The sequence below is a fragment of the Aulonocara stuartgranti genome, assembly GCF_965226115.1.
Source record: "Aulonocara stuartgranti genome assembly, chromosome: 22".
NCBI lineage: Eukaryota > Metazoa > Chordata > Actinopteri > Cichliformes > Cichlidae > Aulonocara > Aulonocara stuartgranti.
Window position 1 is genome coordinate 11233114 of NC_138957.1, and position 16870 is coordinate 11249983.

The following is a 16870-nucleotide window of genomic DNA, read 5'->3' on the forward strand; positions in this document are numbered from 1 at the left end:
GAACTGGGCCAAAGGTTCAGGTGCGAGCTGAGCTGCTGGACACACGGGGACCTGAGCTGCTGGACACACGGGGACCTGAGCTGCTGGACACACGGGGACCTGAGCTGCTGGACACACGGGGACCTGAGCTGCTAACGGTGGAGAAGTAAATGACTGCACGGGGGACTGAACTGATGTCTGTAGTAACGGTGGTGGTGAGAGTGGAGTAGGTGGTGGAGTTAATGACTTCACAGGGGAATGAACTAGAGGTAGTGACGGTTGTGGTGCTGGTGGTTGAGTGGGTGACTGTGCTAAAGGAGGCTGCACTGGGGACAGCAGGGCTGCGGGAGACTGCACTGGGGACACTGGAGACTGCACTGGGGAAAGCAGAGCTGCAGGTGACTGCGCTAGAGACTGCAGTGATGGTTGTAGTGGAGGTGTGACGGGTGGAGGAGTGGCTGAAGTGGCTGCGGGTCGTGCGGCTAGTGGCTCAGCTACAGAGCATATTAACGGCAGGGCTATGGGTTGAATGACTGACTGAGTAGCAGCCTGAGTGGCTGGGTGAAGCGGCGGTTGTGGTGGAAGAGAAACAGGTGGTAGTGTGGATGACGGAACTAAGGGCGACTGAGTGGCAGACCGAACTGATGACTGAAGCGATGGTAGAGGTGAAAATGGAGCTTGTGGTGGAGTTAATGGCTGAGCTAGCGGGGACACAGGAGACTGAGCTGCGGGTGGCGGCGAGGGAGCTAACTGAGCTGCGGGTGGCGGCGAGGGAGCTAACTGAGCTGCGGGTGGCGGCGAGGGAGCTAACTGAGCTGCGGGTGGCGGCGAGGGAGCTAACTGAGCTGGAAGTAGCAGCGAGGGAGCCGACGGAGCTTCTGGCAGCACAGAAGGTGAATTAGAAGGCCGAATGTCCGGCTGTGGGGTGGCGCGTCGGCGGCGTGAATGCCGTTTTCTTCGGGAAGCCGGAGGTGCGGTGATGGAGGAAACCGGCAACGACGGAGAGATCGCGGCCGGCTCCTCATCCTCCGACCACATTGCTGCGAGAAAAGCAGCGGGTGAGTGACAGTCAGAGTGGAGGGTGGATGGAGAGGAGTCCAGTGGCAGTAACGTGGAAACGTTTCCCGATTGTGGCGGTCGCTGTTGCGGTATGACGAGCTCGCGAATTTGTACTGTCTCCTTGGCTTTCTGCAGATTGGACAGTAGGCCCGAAAATCCTGAGAGCTCGTGGAGATGGGGATTCCCTTTGAGAATAGCCTCGATGGCGTTTATCCCAATGGACACGGCTTTAATGTCCGAGGCGTGGGAAACTCGCTCCCACAGGCCGAAGATGCGGGCCAAATCGCTTTCCCGGGAGGAGCCTGCTGGGTCCATGTCTGGTGATGTCGTACTGTCAAGGCTCGGCTGTGTGGCAGGCAGGAGGAGGACCCAAACGCAAAACTCACAGACACGGGGATGAGACTCAAAATCACAGCTTTAATGCTGGAATGGCCGAACATAGGAAATACAAAACTAAACTGGGAAAAGTAAACTAACATACGCGGAGAGACACAGGGAGATCCACACAACATGAGGGACGACGTCACACTGAACAGAGGGAGACGCAGACAGAAATACACAGAGGGTTAACGAGGGAAGTGGGAACACACGGGGAACACAGGTGACACTGATAATCATAACGAGACAGGGCGGGGTGAACTGAACACTGACGGGAGAGGTGAAACAGGAAGTACAGGAGGAGAGAGAGCACGAGTAGAACACCAACGTAACAGGCAGGGGAGACATGGAATAAACACGAAAGGGGACGAGGGCTCATAAATACATAGAGGGCACACAGGGGGAAGAGAGAGCACGGGGAGAACTTAAACATAATGGGCAGGGGAAGCATGGAATAAAATACAAACATACAAGGAAACTAAGAACACTGGGCCAACATGGCCCAGGACCATGACACATACAGATAATGCAGAAAGTAAGAATTGCTACCTTGCAGTGCTAAAAGTGGCTTTAAAGATCAAATAGTTTCCTCTTTAATTTCTAATCTTTCAGTCATCATCAACATCAGATGGACTCTTTGATGTCGCCCACAGGAGGGTGAAAGCATGCTAATTGAACGGATAACCTTCACATATGGCACCTTGTGGCGGGTGATGCTACTTGACATGGCCAGGGAAGACAAGCACATGGGTAGTGTAGTTGCTTAGGTACTGTAGTTTAGGGAGAGTGCAATCAGAGGCCTGCCTCCTGCCATTAATCATACTGACATAGTTATTAGGCCATAATGGCAACCGAGGGAATGCTTAAACCGGAGAGATGGCTGTAATATTTGCACGCTGACGTGTAGGACACATATCAGCACACACACTCCTCGCTGAAACACACATAGTTTACAGCATCAGAAGCAGACCTGGGGCCTAGTCACACTGACCTTCCCTTGAGAAAAGTGGCTTCTTCTTTTAACTTTTCCAGCAGTCCTTCTACTTTCTTTTGCCAGCTTACATTCTTATTCTTTTATATTTTAAGCCAGATCTATATTTTAATTTCCCCAAATACATGCAGTATTAAAAAAAGAACAAACGACAAGGTGGTTCATATATTCAGATAACATTCACCATCTGTTTTAAGGTAAAAAAAACAAAACAAAATCACATCATTGGCACGTCATGAACGGACTCCATTCCATTAAAAAAGGAGACATTTTTCAGAATGCAGTAGGTATTCTTTCAGACTTTAGAATGCAGTGTGCTGATAAAGTAGAGACAATCTATTTACACTTTAATGCGCTCTGAATGAAGAAATCTTCGACTGAGTGCAGTTATTTATTTAGGCAAAGGCAAATGTGAAATGAACTCAATTACACTAAGTGTAGTTTGTGTTATCAAGTAATTTTCCATGTCTCACCCATGATACAGTGGCATCATTTGGAATTCAAAATCATATTACCAGGAGTCTGATATAATGCGTAGCCTTGAGTGTGCTCAGCCTGCTCAGTCAGGGGCTTTTAATTCCATTTATCAGCTGCTTTCTTTCGAGAAATATAAAAATGAAACAGGTCAAAGGGTGAGACAGATGCACGGACAACCTGGATATCTTTGAGATTTAACATGCATGTCACAAAGCATTGTCGACCAATGTACATTCCCTCCCTTGGCTCCTCTTCTCTGCCCCCAGAGCACGGATAAGACGTCAAACTGCCAGAAATATCCTGTGATAACAAGCAGCTGCTCTCCTTTGAGAACTCATGGTATTCTTGGACGACACTGAAATTCTACTCTGCTTCACCTGCTTGCAGGTGAAGGCCGGGCAGGCTCTGGCTAAGCCCTCGCCGCTGCTGCTGCTTTGATGTGCGAGTTCTCCAGGCGGGGCTCTTTGGCTAAATTGCTTTTTCTTCAGCTATGAGAGCTGGAGCCTGTCATTGTTGGAGGGCAAGTCTCCAACTGTCCTTATGACAGGATTGCACTGGGAAGTGTGGGCGCTCGGAAATTACATAGGAAGCAGCTACAAGCAACGCTCTGTCTCTCATTTTACGGAAATATCTTTAAGCAACTTGTCTCCTTTGTTACTGAAGCTCCAGCCTCCATTTGATTGTACTGAAGCCATCTGGTGGTTAAAAGAGTGAAGGACACAATAAGTCCTTCAACCTGAACAAACTAGGTTAGGTCTTAGTTTTTGGACAAAGAAATATATATTTTTTTAAATTTTGCCTTTGTGCTCCACCACAGTGCATTTTAAATCAAACAATAAAGGTATGATTTAAGTGAAGACTTTAATTTGAGTGGGTTAACAAAGGCATTGCATTCATTGTTAGAGAATTATGACCAAATCTATACACATTCCAACACTTTCAGAGACTATATTTGGACAGTTATCTGAGAAATAGTTTCACGGTTCAGTAAAACCGGTTGCCTTGTTATTTCATGACAAATTAAGCAGATAAAATACACTATATTGCAAAAGGTATTCACTCACCCATCTAAATGGTTAAATTCAGGTGTTTCAATCACCTCCATGGACACAGGTTTAAGCCTAGGCATGCAGACTACTTCTACAAACATTTGTGAAAGAAAAAGTCACCCAGGAGCTGGTGAATTCCATCGTGATACTGTGACAGGATGCTACCAGTGCAACAAGTCCAGTCGTGAGCCTTCCCAGAGAAGTGTAAGCTGTTGTAGCTGCAAAGACTGAACTCACATATATTAAAATTATTAAACACTTTAGAATCTGATGTCACTCAAGTTCATAGGTGTCTGAAAGCAGACAAACAATTACTTTTGGTAATATAGTGTATCTGCTGTTTATGTCAAGCACTGAATTTGCATTTCATAGCTGTTCAGTGTGCTCTCAATATGAGTTCCAAAGAGATTTTAAATTCAGTTCAGTTCAATTCACTTTATTTATATAGCAATAAAATCAAAACCTAAGTGGCCTCAAGGCACTTTTAGTGTAAGGTAAAGACCCTACAATAATATAAAGAAAACAGAGAAAACCCCAAAATTCATATGACCACCCGTTAAGCAAGCGCTTTGGTGACAGTGCGAAGAAAAAACTCCCTTTTAAGAGGAAGAAACCTCCAGTAGAACCAGACTCAGGGAGGGGCGGCCATCGCCCACGACCGGTTAGAGTGAGTGGAGGAAAACAGGACAAAAACATGGAAGACAGCCAGAGAGTAATAGTAAATAATAATCAAAAGCAGAATGGTGTATAAACACATAGTGAGGGGAAAAAAAGGTGACTGAAGAAGAAACACTCAGCGTAAATCTGAATTTAGAAGCAGAAAATTTGAGGCCATCCAGGTCTGTAAGTCGTTATATGTCTTCTTGAATAGAAGTCATTTGCATTTGTCATTTGCATAGTAGTTCAAATCTATGCTCTGCCTTCTTATGATACTGCCTAAGGCAGGGGTCAGCAACCTTTAAAGACCTAATAAAATATCAGCAGTAAAGGAAGCAAGCTCCTGAAGGTTAGTACACTAGCACAAATTTCTCAAAAGCATTCATCGCACCTCTTTTCAATTTAGGTTGATGGAGTAGGTCAGCATGATTGATGCAGTAATTAGAAATTTGATAAAACTCATGAAGATATTAAAATCTCAGATAACCTTACTCAACATCCTTGAGGACACAGACATCAATAGAGACACAGTGTATAAGCACAGACAAGCTTCTGTAAAAAAAAACAACAAAAAAAAACAACACCCAATGCAGAGAAATTCTCCGTAAATCCATAGAAGCTGATAAGGCTCCATCTATTTCTCCCCTGACCCTGCCAAGGGCAAGGGAACATGCATTAAGAGATTAGGGGACGGCCTCGGTTCCCTGAATTCATATCAGAATGTGGGGTGGAAACCTGAGTCATAGGTCTGGCCGCTTTTATCACACTTACACCAAGAAAAACACGAGAGGAGCTGAAAGTGGAAGGGACGAGCGAGAGAGTACGGCAAGAAAAGAAGGAGCGATAGCGGGGTGCTTTTATCTTTATGTTTGTCTCTGTCATTTTTGGTTAGCATCCCTCTGCTGCCATCAATAACTCTTTGTACAACTCAGGCAGGCCTATTCCACACAATGACAACACCATCATTTCTTGAAAAAGGCCAAGCAAAACCTGATGCATTTTAATCAAATTGTTATCTAACATTTTCTGCCTCCTTGTGCCTCCACGTAGACTCGCTGTGAATGCCGGTTTATAGCCTGCTTTCTCGTCATTTTGACTGTGTGATTGATGAGAGCAAGCCCGAGGAGGATCTTCATTAACCCTCCCTCCTCCAGGACACCTGCAGAAGGTCATTCAAGATTTTCAATTTGGACTCTGAATTTGGTCTTTCAGATCTCCATTTGCTTTCTGCCTTTTATTCTTTTTTTTCTGATATTGCAACTTGGAGCTACTCTGACCACAGATGATATTGCACACCCAAGAGGAGTGAAGTGCGGCCAGTGTAGATGATTAGGAGGGCGCAGATTGGTCTAGCTGTTTGCTGCTCTTTGTATCTCTGGAGGTGGTGTGTGAACTGCTCGGCTGGCGGGGACAGAGGAGCTGGGGCTTGTTTACTGGAGCCAAAAGACAATGCAGATTTTACCACTTACAAAGTCACACAGTGCTTGCTGCGTACAAATGGGAAATCTGCAAACCAACAGCAGCTGGTCATGAATGCGACACTGGCAGAGCCTAAACACCCTGCAAACAATACAACTCTGAGTGCAGCTGACGGCTCCAGCTAATGAATTCTACAGGTGAGAGTCGAGAGCCAGGCAGACAACCTGGAGACCGCTGACAACAACAGAGTAATTACTGTGTTTCTACGCTGACACTTCCAAGATGCGCTGATTAGCACCACATACTGAGTGAAATGTGCCAACAATGCGTGCTTTCATTAGACTATGCAAATGCTGCATCGCATCACATGTAGCTGCATCACCTGATCTACTAGCAGATTAAAAAGATGCACAAGTCAAATTCATTAGTGTTCGGTTGCTTCTCCAATGCAGTTGATTAATAAATAATTAAGTCAGCTAATTTTACTTTTTTTAGTGCCTCTAAAATAATATCTGGCCTTTTCAGCTGCTAAAACTGACTAATCGCTAAGTGTGTCTATCTACCATTTTGCTGTTCAGCAGGTAGTGCGTAGAGGGATATGAGAGATTTTTTTGTTAGAAAACATATGCCTGCTGTGGCAGAAAATGGCGCTATGAGTGGAAAGAGTGAAGCAGAACAGTGAAATTGGGAGTCAGAAAGCTAAGCAGACAAACAAATAAACAAAAAAAAAAAACACCCACAAAGCCCCGTAATGCTTAGGAAAGCTACAGATCCTCTGATAGTCTCTATAGGTGCTCCACTATGAGACACCTATTTCATACTAGTGTCATTTTGTTATTAAAACATGTATCGATGTACTATTTAGGATCTTTGTGGTAGAGATTTAGGAAAAACACTTTTCATGAAATTGAGCCAGGGGTGCACACTTAAGACCACCAAGTCCGCCAGACCTTATAGTTTACATTTTTACATTTTTTGGAGCATTTCAAGTTGCTATACATCAATACAACTGCTATATCCCAAGTTTTAATAATATGTATTCATTAAGTCCATAGTAACTCCACAAATTGAAAAAAATGCAATAAACTACAAAAAAAATCATGTTTTGTTTTGTTTTGTTTTTTACACATATTTCTAGTTTTTCCTCAAAACTGTAAATGCAAAAAAGTTGCACAAAATAGTTTCTAAACACAGGAAATTTATTTCGAGTGTCTTACGTTTTGAGATTTTTTAGACTTTTATAAGCTGCAGGAAAAATGAAAAAAAATATTGTTGTGCACAATTTGCAACAAAACAACATGTGCATCAAAATAAACTATTTCCTTTTTTTTTTTTTTTTTTTTTTTTCTTTTTCTAAATGACATCAGAAACAGCAGTATGCGACATTACGTGATGGCAGAGCTTCAGTTCATCCTTTGTCATTTTTTTTTTTTTTTTTTTTTTGCTCTTTGTTGTTTGCTGTCTCCTCTGTTTGTTTTTGTTTGTTTGTTTGTTTGTTTTTTTTCTCCATACAGGTGACCCAGGAGTTGTTTGTTTTTTTTTTTTGTCTCTCTTCCCCCCCCTTCTCACCGTCTCTTCTCCCCTTTGGTTTTCTTTCTTTCTCTCCCCCTCTCTCTCTCATTCATTCCCCCTGTCCTATTTATTAAAAAAAATAAAAATAAAAATAAAAATAAACTATTTCCAACAGTGCAATTTAAGCTCTAAGCATCCCAGAAACTATACAAACATAAAGTCAAACATGACTTTCAAAAACGCCAGTAAATCTTTGAAAGACCCTGTAGGGAAAACAAAACTACTTTTCCCACGAAAAATGACATCACTTCCAATTTTTGCAGGTAGTTTATGCGATAGTTCACACTAACAACGTGATGACTTTTATTCCAACATAGGAACTGCTATGAACAGTGTTTCTGGGTTGTAATGTTTTTGTTGTCACCAGCACTTTTTACAAAGCCATTTGTGAAAGGAAACCATAACCTGGGAAAAGTTGAATGCATAAAATGTAAGTAACGCAATGTATTTATCAAGTGTCTGTATTAAGGGTGCACTGTAACAATAGAAGGGTAAATAAGATTTACCCAAGCTGTCCAAACTAGTATTTGAATAAAAAAGAAAACACTGTTGATGTAAAGTTTTCTGACATTCTTGGTATACTTGTCATGATTTTATACCCAGCTCAAAGTCAACATCACACTCAACAATAAGTCCAATGAGGCATTTGAGAAATGCACAGCCAAGTTGTAAACACCCCACCAAACTTAGTGAGCTGAATTTGCCTAAACAAGGCAGAGTTTTGGATAGTAGTGAGAATGCATCTGCAGGATTCCCCTGACATTTTCTTTGTGCAAACAGCCTTAATAAAACTGTGGATGATTGATACGGTGACGCCACTCAGCTTTTGCTACAATTAAAGCTCCACAGCAGCTCAAGAACCATTTTCATCCCAGAGTATTTCTTAGGAGGAGACTTCTATCAGCAAACAAGGTCTTCTGAAGGTTTTCTGACTATCCAACACCAATGTATTTCGTTCAGTGGCCCATGCAACATGTAATTCATTAAATGTAGGAATTCTGCTGTTCTAGTACACAGTTCTTTTCAATACATGCATGACATATGGCTCCAGTACTATATGAGCAGCCCTTATTAATGCCAATACAAAGTATGAGTGTAGTTTAGCTTATAAAGATGTTCCAACAGCGTGGGATGAGGGTAGTGATATGGAATTTTAAAAATGACACTGAATAACCTCTGTTGGAGGAAATTTAGCATGGAATTCAGCAGTGGCATCAAGTAAAGAAAGAACAAAGCATTCATCATTTTGCAGGCACTGTTTTTGAGGCAATTATATCTGCAGCCTCAAAAGAAAACATGTTTTCAAAATTTAAATATGAAAAGCTGCAATCAAGATTTTGTTTATTTCATCCTTGCATGGCTCAACTACCATTCAGAAAATGTAATAGCAGCATTGTTTCAGCAGCAGATCAAGGAAGCCTGACGCCAATGACCACTCTGGTTCCAACTTCTCAAACATAAAAGCTCATGGGCCACCCACATGTCAGTGTACTCTCCCTAGAAGAGGTGCTTAAGTTATAAGAGATGGACTTCTTGCAGTCATTGGGAGCGTGGATTTATTGCTTCCGCCAAGAATAAATCCTGATCCTAAACTCAACCCTAAACATTGGTCCTAAGTCAGCCAGAGTTCAGGACATCTGACAATGACATGAGTTAATGGAAGTGGACTTGCGATGCAGGGGAATCTTCTCAGTGGCAGAAATCAATAGTGCATTAGCAGCCGCCCAGCAACAACGTGTGGGCTGACTATCCTTTCTCATATACAACTACCAGCTCTCCACCCCTCTGCTGCATCTTGATATATCCCACCCGCCCTCAGCGTCTTCATCTAACTCCTGTGATCTACTGTTTGTTTCATCTCGGCATACTGAAGGCCTTTGGGGGAGCTGCTGCTGTTCTGCTCTGCTCTCTATGCCAGTATTCCTCACTCTCTCTGCCCTATTTCTTCTAGGTTTCTCTGGCCATTTACTAAGCAGAGCGTGTCATCTCCCAGGCTCAGTCTCTCACTTGTGCTACAGGATCAGGGCTCAGAGCAGGGAAATGGTGGACTAACAGATTCAGCAGCAGGGAGCTCTCCCATGGGGCGAAGAATGATGTATACTCGCTGAGAACATTCATCACCATACATGGAGTTTGATAAGGCTGCAGCTAATGTAATATGTGGAATCATGTCTTTTCTCTCACAGTCATCGAAATCCCCCCACCTCTATCGAAGATGCATTTGATAGCACAAAAGGCAAAGGTGACATAGGACAAATCTTATGGCGAGACTAAAAGAACTGTGGTTTCAATCAACATACAACATATATACATTTATTTGGGGGATTATAAGAGATTACAATGATTCTAATACAAAGTGTTCCCCTTTTCTTTCTCCTTTTTTCCTGTGAAATACTCGAGAGCAGCAGTGTAGTGGTGCGTATACATAGATATACGATGTATACCCACTTCGACACAGGGGAGCTGTTTTCTGTATACTTACCTAAAAATAGGCACAGACACATCAGTGCACATCTTGCAAAGCAAGGCTGCACTCAATCATGTTACGGTCTATGCAATATGTGGTGTTTTCTGTGCAAAGAGACGTCCTTCCTAGCTTTAACCTTTAGAAAAATACCTCCTAAATAGCTAAACTGTTGAAGTTATGTGATACACGGTGACAATACTGCTTTACACTGGGAGCAATATGGGTACAATTTCATGTGGAAAAATCCAGCACAATCAGTACATATCCTCCTGTTTTTAATCAGTCTGGATGTGTAGTTGTAGGAACTTAGAATTTATGATAATATATGCTGTTTTTACTCATCACAAAACTGAACTATTCACTAGAAAGCATATCTTGTCTTTACACCTTTGTGCCTTGGTTATTTTATGTTTCCTTGTCTGGTGCTTCTTGTTAAGTGTTAGTATTCATGTTGTGTTAGTCTCTATTGGTTATTTCCTGTGTCTTGTGTTAGCTTTGCTTTCTGTCTGTCCTTTCCTGGTTTCCTGATTACTTTCACCTATCTTTCATTTCTCACCTGTTTGGCCTTCCTATTCAGGTCTCAGTACATTTACAGTCTTTTTCTTGTCCTTTGTCATGATATCTCTGTACTTTTATGTGTGTCCAATCCTTTCCTTTTGGATTTTGGGATTTTAAATTTCAGTTTTCTTTGCCTTTGGAGCATTTTTTGTATCAGCAAATAAAAGCTCACTTTGAAATCATCCTTGACTTTCTCATGTCTGCGTTTGATCCTCAATATGACACATATTGAAGGTATTATCAAATGTACAACAAGTGTATAATTGTTCTTTTTGTATTAAAAAATGTACTCACCACTTTTGGATTTAAATGAAATAACAAGTATATGAAGCCTAGCTGCTCCCTTACTGAGTTGTAAAAAAAGAAACTGTTATTCAAACATTAACAATATCAAAAATTAATGTGGGTGCTAGGCATCCAATGATACATGTGTAATAATAATAATATATTATAAATGTTGTTGTTTGTACTTTACTAGTCTTTATATATAAAATGCAGACAGATGCTCGTATTTGATTCTGTTTTGATTTTTACACCGGATGTTGGATGTCCATTCATCCTTTTGAATGTCAAAGAAATGTCAGTATGTTGTATTCAAGCTATGAAACATTTATTAAACGTCAATTTTGTGAAATCCTAGCACGTGATAGCCATCTGTTATGTTATATCATTAGACACAACTTCCTGAAAAGCGTTAACACGACTTTTTATGAACCATGTGATATATGGATTGTGTTTAACCTAATTCACCAACCCTGATAGACACATTTTAACGTCGTAGTTAAAACACTAACTCTCTGCCAATGAAAATGAAAATAAATAAGAGAAAAGGCTTAAAGGGGAAAATGGAGAAAACACACTGTCTGAGCCTACACTGAAAAAAAGGGACTGGCCATCTCTTGGATTTATGTAAGCATCTTGCATGTATTTAACACAATTGCCTCATGTTTTAAAGTTAAATGTAACTATATAGTGTAAAAACTACATGATATGCAGAAAGGGTGTATTAAATTGTTCATATCATGTTCAGGTGAAGTAAGTCAATAAGATAGCAACGTTAAATCTCGTGAAACCACGCGTGATTTCATCTCGCGGGCTTTGGATCGTGGTTCAAAAAAGGCATCCATCTCAGTCAAGTCGAGTAGCCAACTCTACGTTTTTGGTATGTCTTGATTTTTTGAATTAATATTTACCATATTTCAGCCAAATGTAGTTAAACGTCTAGAGTGTCGCCATGTAACATGCTAAAAAAGAGCCGTTAGCTTATTTGCTGTTTTATCTGTTGTCAAAGAATTGGCGCTTTTTCATTTGAATTTGTCTTTGGCACAAGAGCCGTAATATCACATTAAACCTAATTACGAGGCACTCATAACATAATTTGGTTTTCTGTGTGAATAGATTTGTCAACTGACTCTTCAGTTACATTGTGTATTTACTGCACCGTGGTGTTAGTGAGATTTTGAACATTGAACAGCTTTAGCTAATATCATCAGCGGCATTATGCTAGCTTACATCCCTACCCCTCCTGCCCTCACCTGCTGTCCTTTTCTTTTTGTTTTTTTTGCTGCACATTGAGAGACCACATCTATTCTGCATTTCACCAGGAGTCAGCTGATGGATTGTGGGTTCAAGGTGTTATGGTAAGAAAGTATATTCTATTTTCGCTTAAGGTTTCTGTAACTTAATTATAATAGGTTTTGTATAATTATTAGGTGCATGCATACTCACCCTATTAAAACAACTGAGAAATCCAAAATCTGCCATAGGTTTAACTTATACCTGTATGTATTGCCAGAAAGGTGATTACTGGACTCACATTAATGCACACTTGAACTGAAATGAGGTTGTAACTTGTGGGTTGTTGGGTTGCAAATCAGAAACAAACATCTTTGGATTTTTTTTAATCCCATAAGATCTGGAAACACAGTTTTTATTCAACAAAACATTACTGATTATTAACCAAGCACAGTGCCTGCTGTTATTTCAAAATAATTTTATGTCATTTCAGATAAAATGCAGCATTCCAGTGCATCCCAACCATGCCTTTACAGTCAAGGTTTCTGACGGAGCTGAGTTTCTCTCTGACAGTCTGCTGAAAGTGTTTGCAAAGTGATCGGGGGAACAGGGCACAAAGCTAAAGGATGTAGCTGCCATGATGACAGTAAGAACTTTAAAATTCTTTAACTACAAAGTGTATATGTATTGCATTAGGTCAGTAAAAGATTTTTATGCTGCATCCATTGAAACAGTCAACTATTACCTGTGAGTACTGATTCCACTGAAAGGATGCCATTCTTTTTTGTCATGCATTTACTGGCCCACTGAGAAAAAATTATCTTTTTTTAAAAATAAATGTTCTGGAAACTATATATCCATAAAGTTGATGTCAAACAGGAATTTTTGATATTGCTTTGTAGATGCTGGTGTTGCATGTTGACTGGTTTAAAAAGTCAAGTTTTTGTCTGGGATCATTTTCTTCTGTGCTACTGAAAAGTTCACAAATCTCTGTTTTCTTTGTTATAATACTTTAGGATGACATTAATGCTCAAAGGGAGTCTCATCAAAGTGCTCCGCATCTGTGTGAAAGACAATTGCAACATCTTGGTGCAGGAGTTCATGGTGAGTGTTTTATGAGTAGATTGTGGCTTTGCAACATTTAAAAATGCATTTAGTTATCCACTTGATCCTCATTGGACTGGTTAGGACCAGTAGTCCTCTTTAATAATTTGAAGTTCACATGAGGCCTGGTAGTGAACTCGGCCGCCGGCCCTTGAGGCCCCACCCCTACCCCTGTATTAGGGGTCACATCAGTGTGAAAAAACTTTAAATTTGTCATTCTAGTGAACAAAGAAAAATCCCCCCAATATTTACATTAGCTTTTGTTTGAAAAAATGACCAACTGACCAACAGCTAACCAAATTGTGGGGCTGAAAGTCTAAATTCTAACATCTTCTGAGTGACATAACCTGGATTTCTGATGGGCCGGTGTCTTTCTAAGAAAAACTAATGTAAAGCATTTGAAATTATTATGTTTTTCACCCTCTCTTAGAAACTCTGTTAGACCATGAATGGCAGCATGGCAGGCCACTCTTTGGCTATAGCTATTTACTATGTTGCTTGCATTGGTTTAAATTACTCTAACATTAGAACTGGTAGATTCAAAAGAGATGAGTTTAAAAGGGAATCTTAAAAAAATGTTTTGTGTTTAACCAGGACTTGACTGAGGCCACTGCACAGATTGAGAAAACCACAATGAACATCTGTCTCTAGAGATGCGCCAGGCAATGACTTTTCTGATGTTGGCATCATCATCGAGGGTATAGTAGTTCTTCAAGATCTGGATAACGTGACCTTTGCAGTAGCCATGCTGTTTGGACCTTTTTTATTCCTTCAACATGAGTTACCCATCACAGCTCTGCTACACTTTTGAGGTGATTCAATGGGTGGTAATGGAGTTGGATGCAACTCAGCTCTCAAGAAAAGCTCACAACTAAGACAAAACTGCTCCTGCAACGAAGCTCACTGTTATGCATGTGAGGTGACCAGCTCTAGGTGAGAGGACATTTAAATCTCACACTTGTTCTGCTGCATTTTTGAAGCTCAATTCCAGGAGCAGATCGCAGGGTTCATTTTTATATACTCTGCAACTGCCATGAGGACGAGCCGTTTTTTGTTGTTGTTTGTTTTTCCTTTTGCTCTGTACAAGTTCTCTGTCTGTTTGGCAGCATTTTTCAATTTCTGTTTGTATTTTTTCTTTCTTTTACTAGTGAAGAGATGTAGCGTGAACAGTTATGCAGTCTAAATATCCCATATGGGTCGTGTGAAATGGTATTTTCAGTTTCATTCAGTTGAAGTAAAGAACGTTGAATATTTCTAAGCTTGCTGTTTTGAACCAAGATGTCACAGTATGATCAGTGCTGTAATTTTTGACAGTCACTGTATCAATGTTATTTTTGCGTCTCTTGAATAAAGTTTTTGACCTGCAAGTGCTAATTTCTTTAGTTATTGGGGTAAAATGGGTAATGTTAATAGGAAGGTGTTTGCCAATTCAGTAACCTAATTTAATGTTAATGGAAACTAACATTACCTCAAATTGTTTAGTTATAATTGTTGTTTAACTGAATCTTGACGTCAGAGGCCTTAAATAGAATGTTTTGATTTGTTCTTTCCCAACATTTTTCAAAAGAAACAGTCTAATTTCTTTACTGTGATTGATTCCAGAGAACACGGAAGAACTGACATTATTTAACTGTTGATTTATATAGATTCAGTGGAGGAGTAATGTCAGTTTAATTCTTTACCTACTGCAGTGAAATTAGACATTTTGTTTTGAAAGGTTACTGGTGGATGCCAGCAACCATCTTGGAAGAGAACAATACAATCTGTTATAAGGCCTCCATTTGAAAATTGTGTATTTGATACTAGAATATAATAGCAAAATGTAATTTGAAGATAACATGTAGCATTTAAGTGACCAAGTAGTATTGGGTAAAAGTTATTGAATGGTGTTGGGATAAAGTGAAAAAATTGTGAAGGATTAAAATATTCCAAGAGCTCAAATTACTTCATCAAAACATGTTTAAGTCACATTTTATCAACACAAATTGCACAGGTTTATTGAACATGAATAAATTGTGTTAATTTAACTCAATTGTTTAAGTTGCTGCCAAAGCAAAACATCTGTGTGCAACAAATGTCCACCATTGAATTAAGTAAATCCAACAACATATTTTTTTCAGTGTATGCATTTCTTTTATATGCCTTGGCATGCCACATAATTACTTTCTTTATAAAACTAATGGATACAACTAAGGTGAGAAAGGTGAGAAAAGCCTATCCTTTAGAAAGAAAGCATATGCTTCAGTCTATTATCACTTTCTTGATGAGTATAATAGGGTTTGTAGAGGTGCAGAAAATAGACACAGGTCTAGGAGGCTACGATATGAGAGGCTTCATCTCAGACTAGAAGCTGAAATCTCTCAAACATCAAAGAAGGAAAGAGGAGACTTACAACATCCCCTAAGTGCAAGGTACATTACACAATGCAACATGAGAGTGAGTTCTCAGGTAGAGTAACCTGAGGTAAAGGGAAGGAAGAAGCCAATCGATAAAACTGGGTTCTGTGCCGGATCTGTCTGAAGTTCTCAGCATTTCTTGATGCTTGGCAAAGACAAACAAGGCTTTCTGTTCCCTGAACCTATCCTCTCAAGATAAACCATTTCCTTGGCTGTATTTGCCCTTCACTGATAGGGACGGTGAGAAGTGGGAGGGAACTTTAAGCCTGAAATCTGATTTTCATCAGTTGGTGCACTGCAGAGCTGCAGCATCTGTGTAGAGGAGGAGATGGAGGGGTTATCTGCCAGGTTGGATCAAAGCCCACTGCAAGTCCCACTGCCCACCTACCTCTACTACCCACCTCCACACTCAGAGCTGCTGTGATAAGACCCTATCAGTTACAGTCCTACAGTGTGCCAGCAGTAGATATGGCAAGGTAAAGTGCATCTGGAGGAGAGAGGCTACCATCTGGTCCAAATCACCTTCAAGCTGCAAGGACCAATCATGTCTTTCTCTGCACCTGTCCCCTTCCATAGCCCAGCCACAAAGCCCTGACCCCAGCAACATACTGTCAGCCATGGTTAGCGTGGGCAGGAAAGTGCTGAAATACTGAATGTGGGACAGCGGCAGCAAAGCCAAGGAAATTGAAAGAAGCAGTTTTGCACAATACAAGGTTTTGAAGTCAAGCACAGATACAAATGTTTTTTGACTGAAACTGCTGACAGCTGTGAGTGTGTGTCACACACAAAAACTCTTTGACTTCACAAAAATCCCAAATGAAATATTTCAACAAGAATTTTCTTCATTCATTGATACACAGAACCAAAGAATGAAATAAAAAGCTGTAGGAAATGAAATGTTACATGAATGACAGACTATAATTTATAACCAAATAATAATAACGACATTATTTTAACACAGAATCGAGGAAATATCTAAGAGTATCTAAAATAGTCTACACTTGTGAGATAAGAAGTTTGTAGTGATTTTTATTCTTATTATCATTATTTTATTCTAGATCTTGAAGAGCTAACATTAGATGCATGGTGTGTACAGTGAGTGCTATTTAAAGGCTGTGCAATATACAGCACTGTAGTTACTATTAAACCACTATTCACACTGAACATATGCAAAAATTCAACAACCCGCCATTTACTGCATTAAAAGAAAAAATGACACTCTGGCAGTAGGGGGCACACTAATGCTGGC

At 40.5% G+C, this 16870-nt stretch overlaps 1 protein-coding gene and 1 long non-coding RNA gene across 6 annotated transcripts in view; one reads left to right on the forward strand and one right to left on the reverse strand.

Moving 5' to 3' along the window:
- LOC309698717 (receptor-type tyrosine-protein phosphatase U-like) overlaps window positions 1–16870 on the reverse strand; it is a 263712-nt gene that overhangs the window by 137198 nt on the left and 109644 nt on the right. The gene's annotated exons all lie outside the window — the stretch shown is intronic.
- On the forward strand, window positions 11491–14246 carry LOC309698289. Of its 2 annotated transcripts, none has more exons than XR_014274047.1 (5): window positions 11491–11768; window positions 12183–12246; window positions 12615–12767; window positions 13138–13225; window positions 13820–14246. It is a non-coding gene; the product is annotated as an uncharacterized lncRNA (long non-coding RNA). The 2 variants fall into 2 exon arrangements; XR_014274048.1 differs by having other exon boundaries at window positions 12211–12246.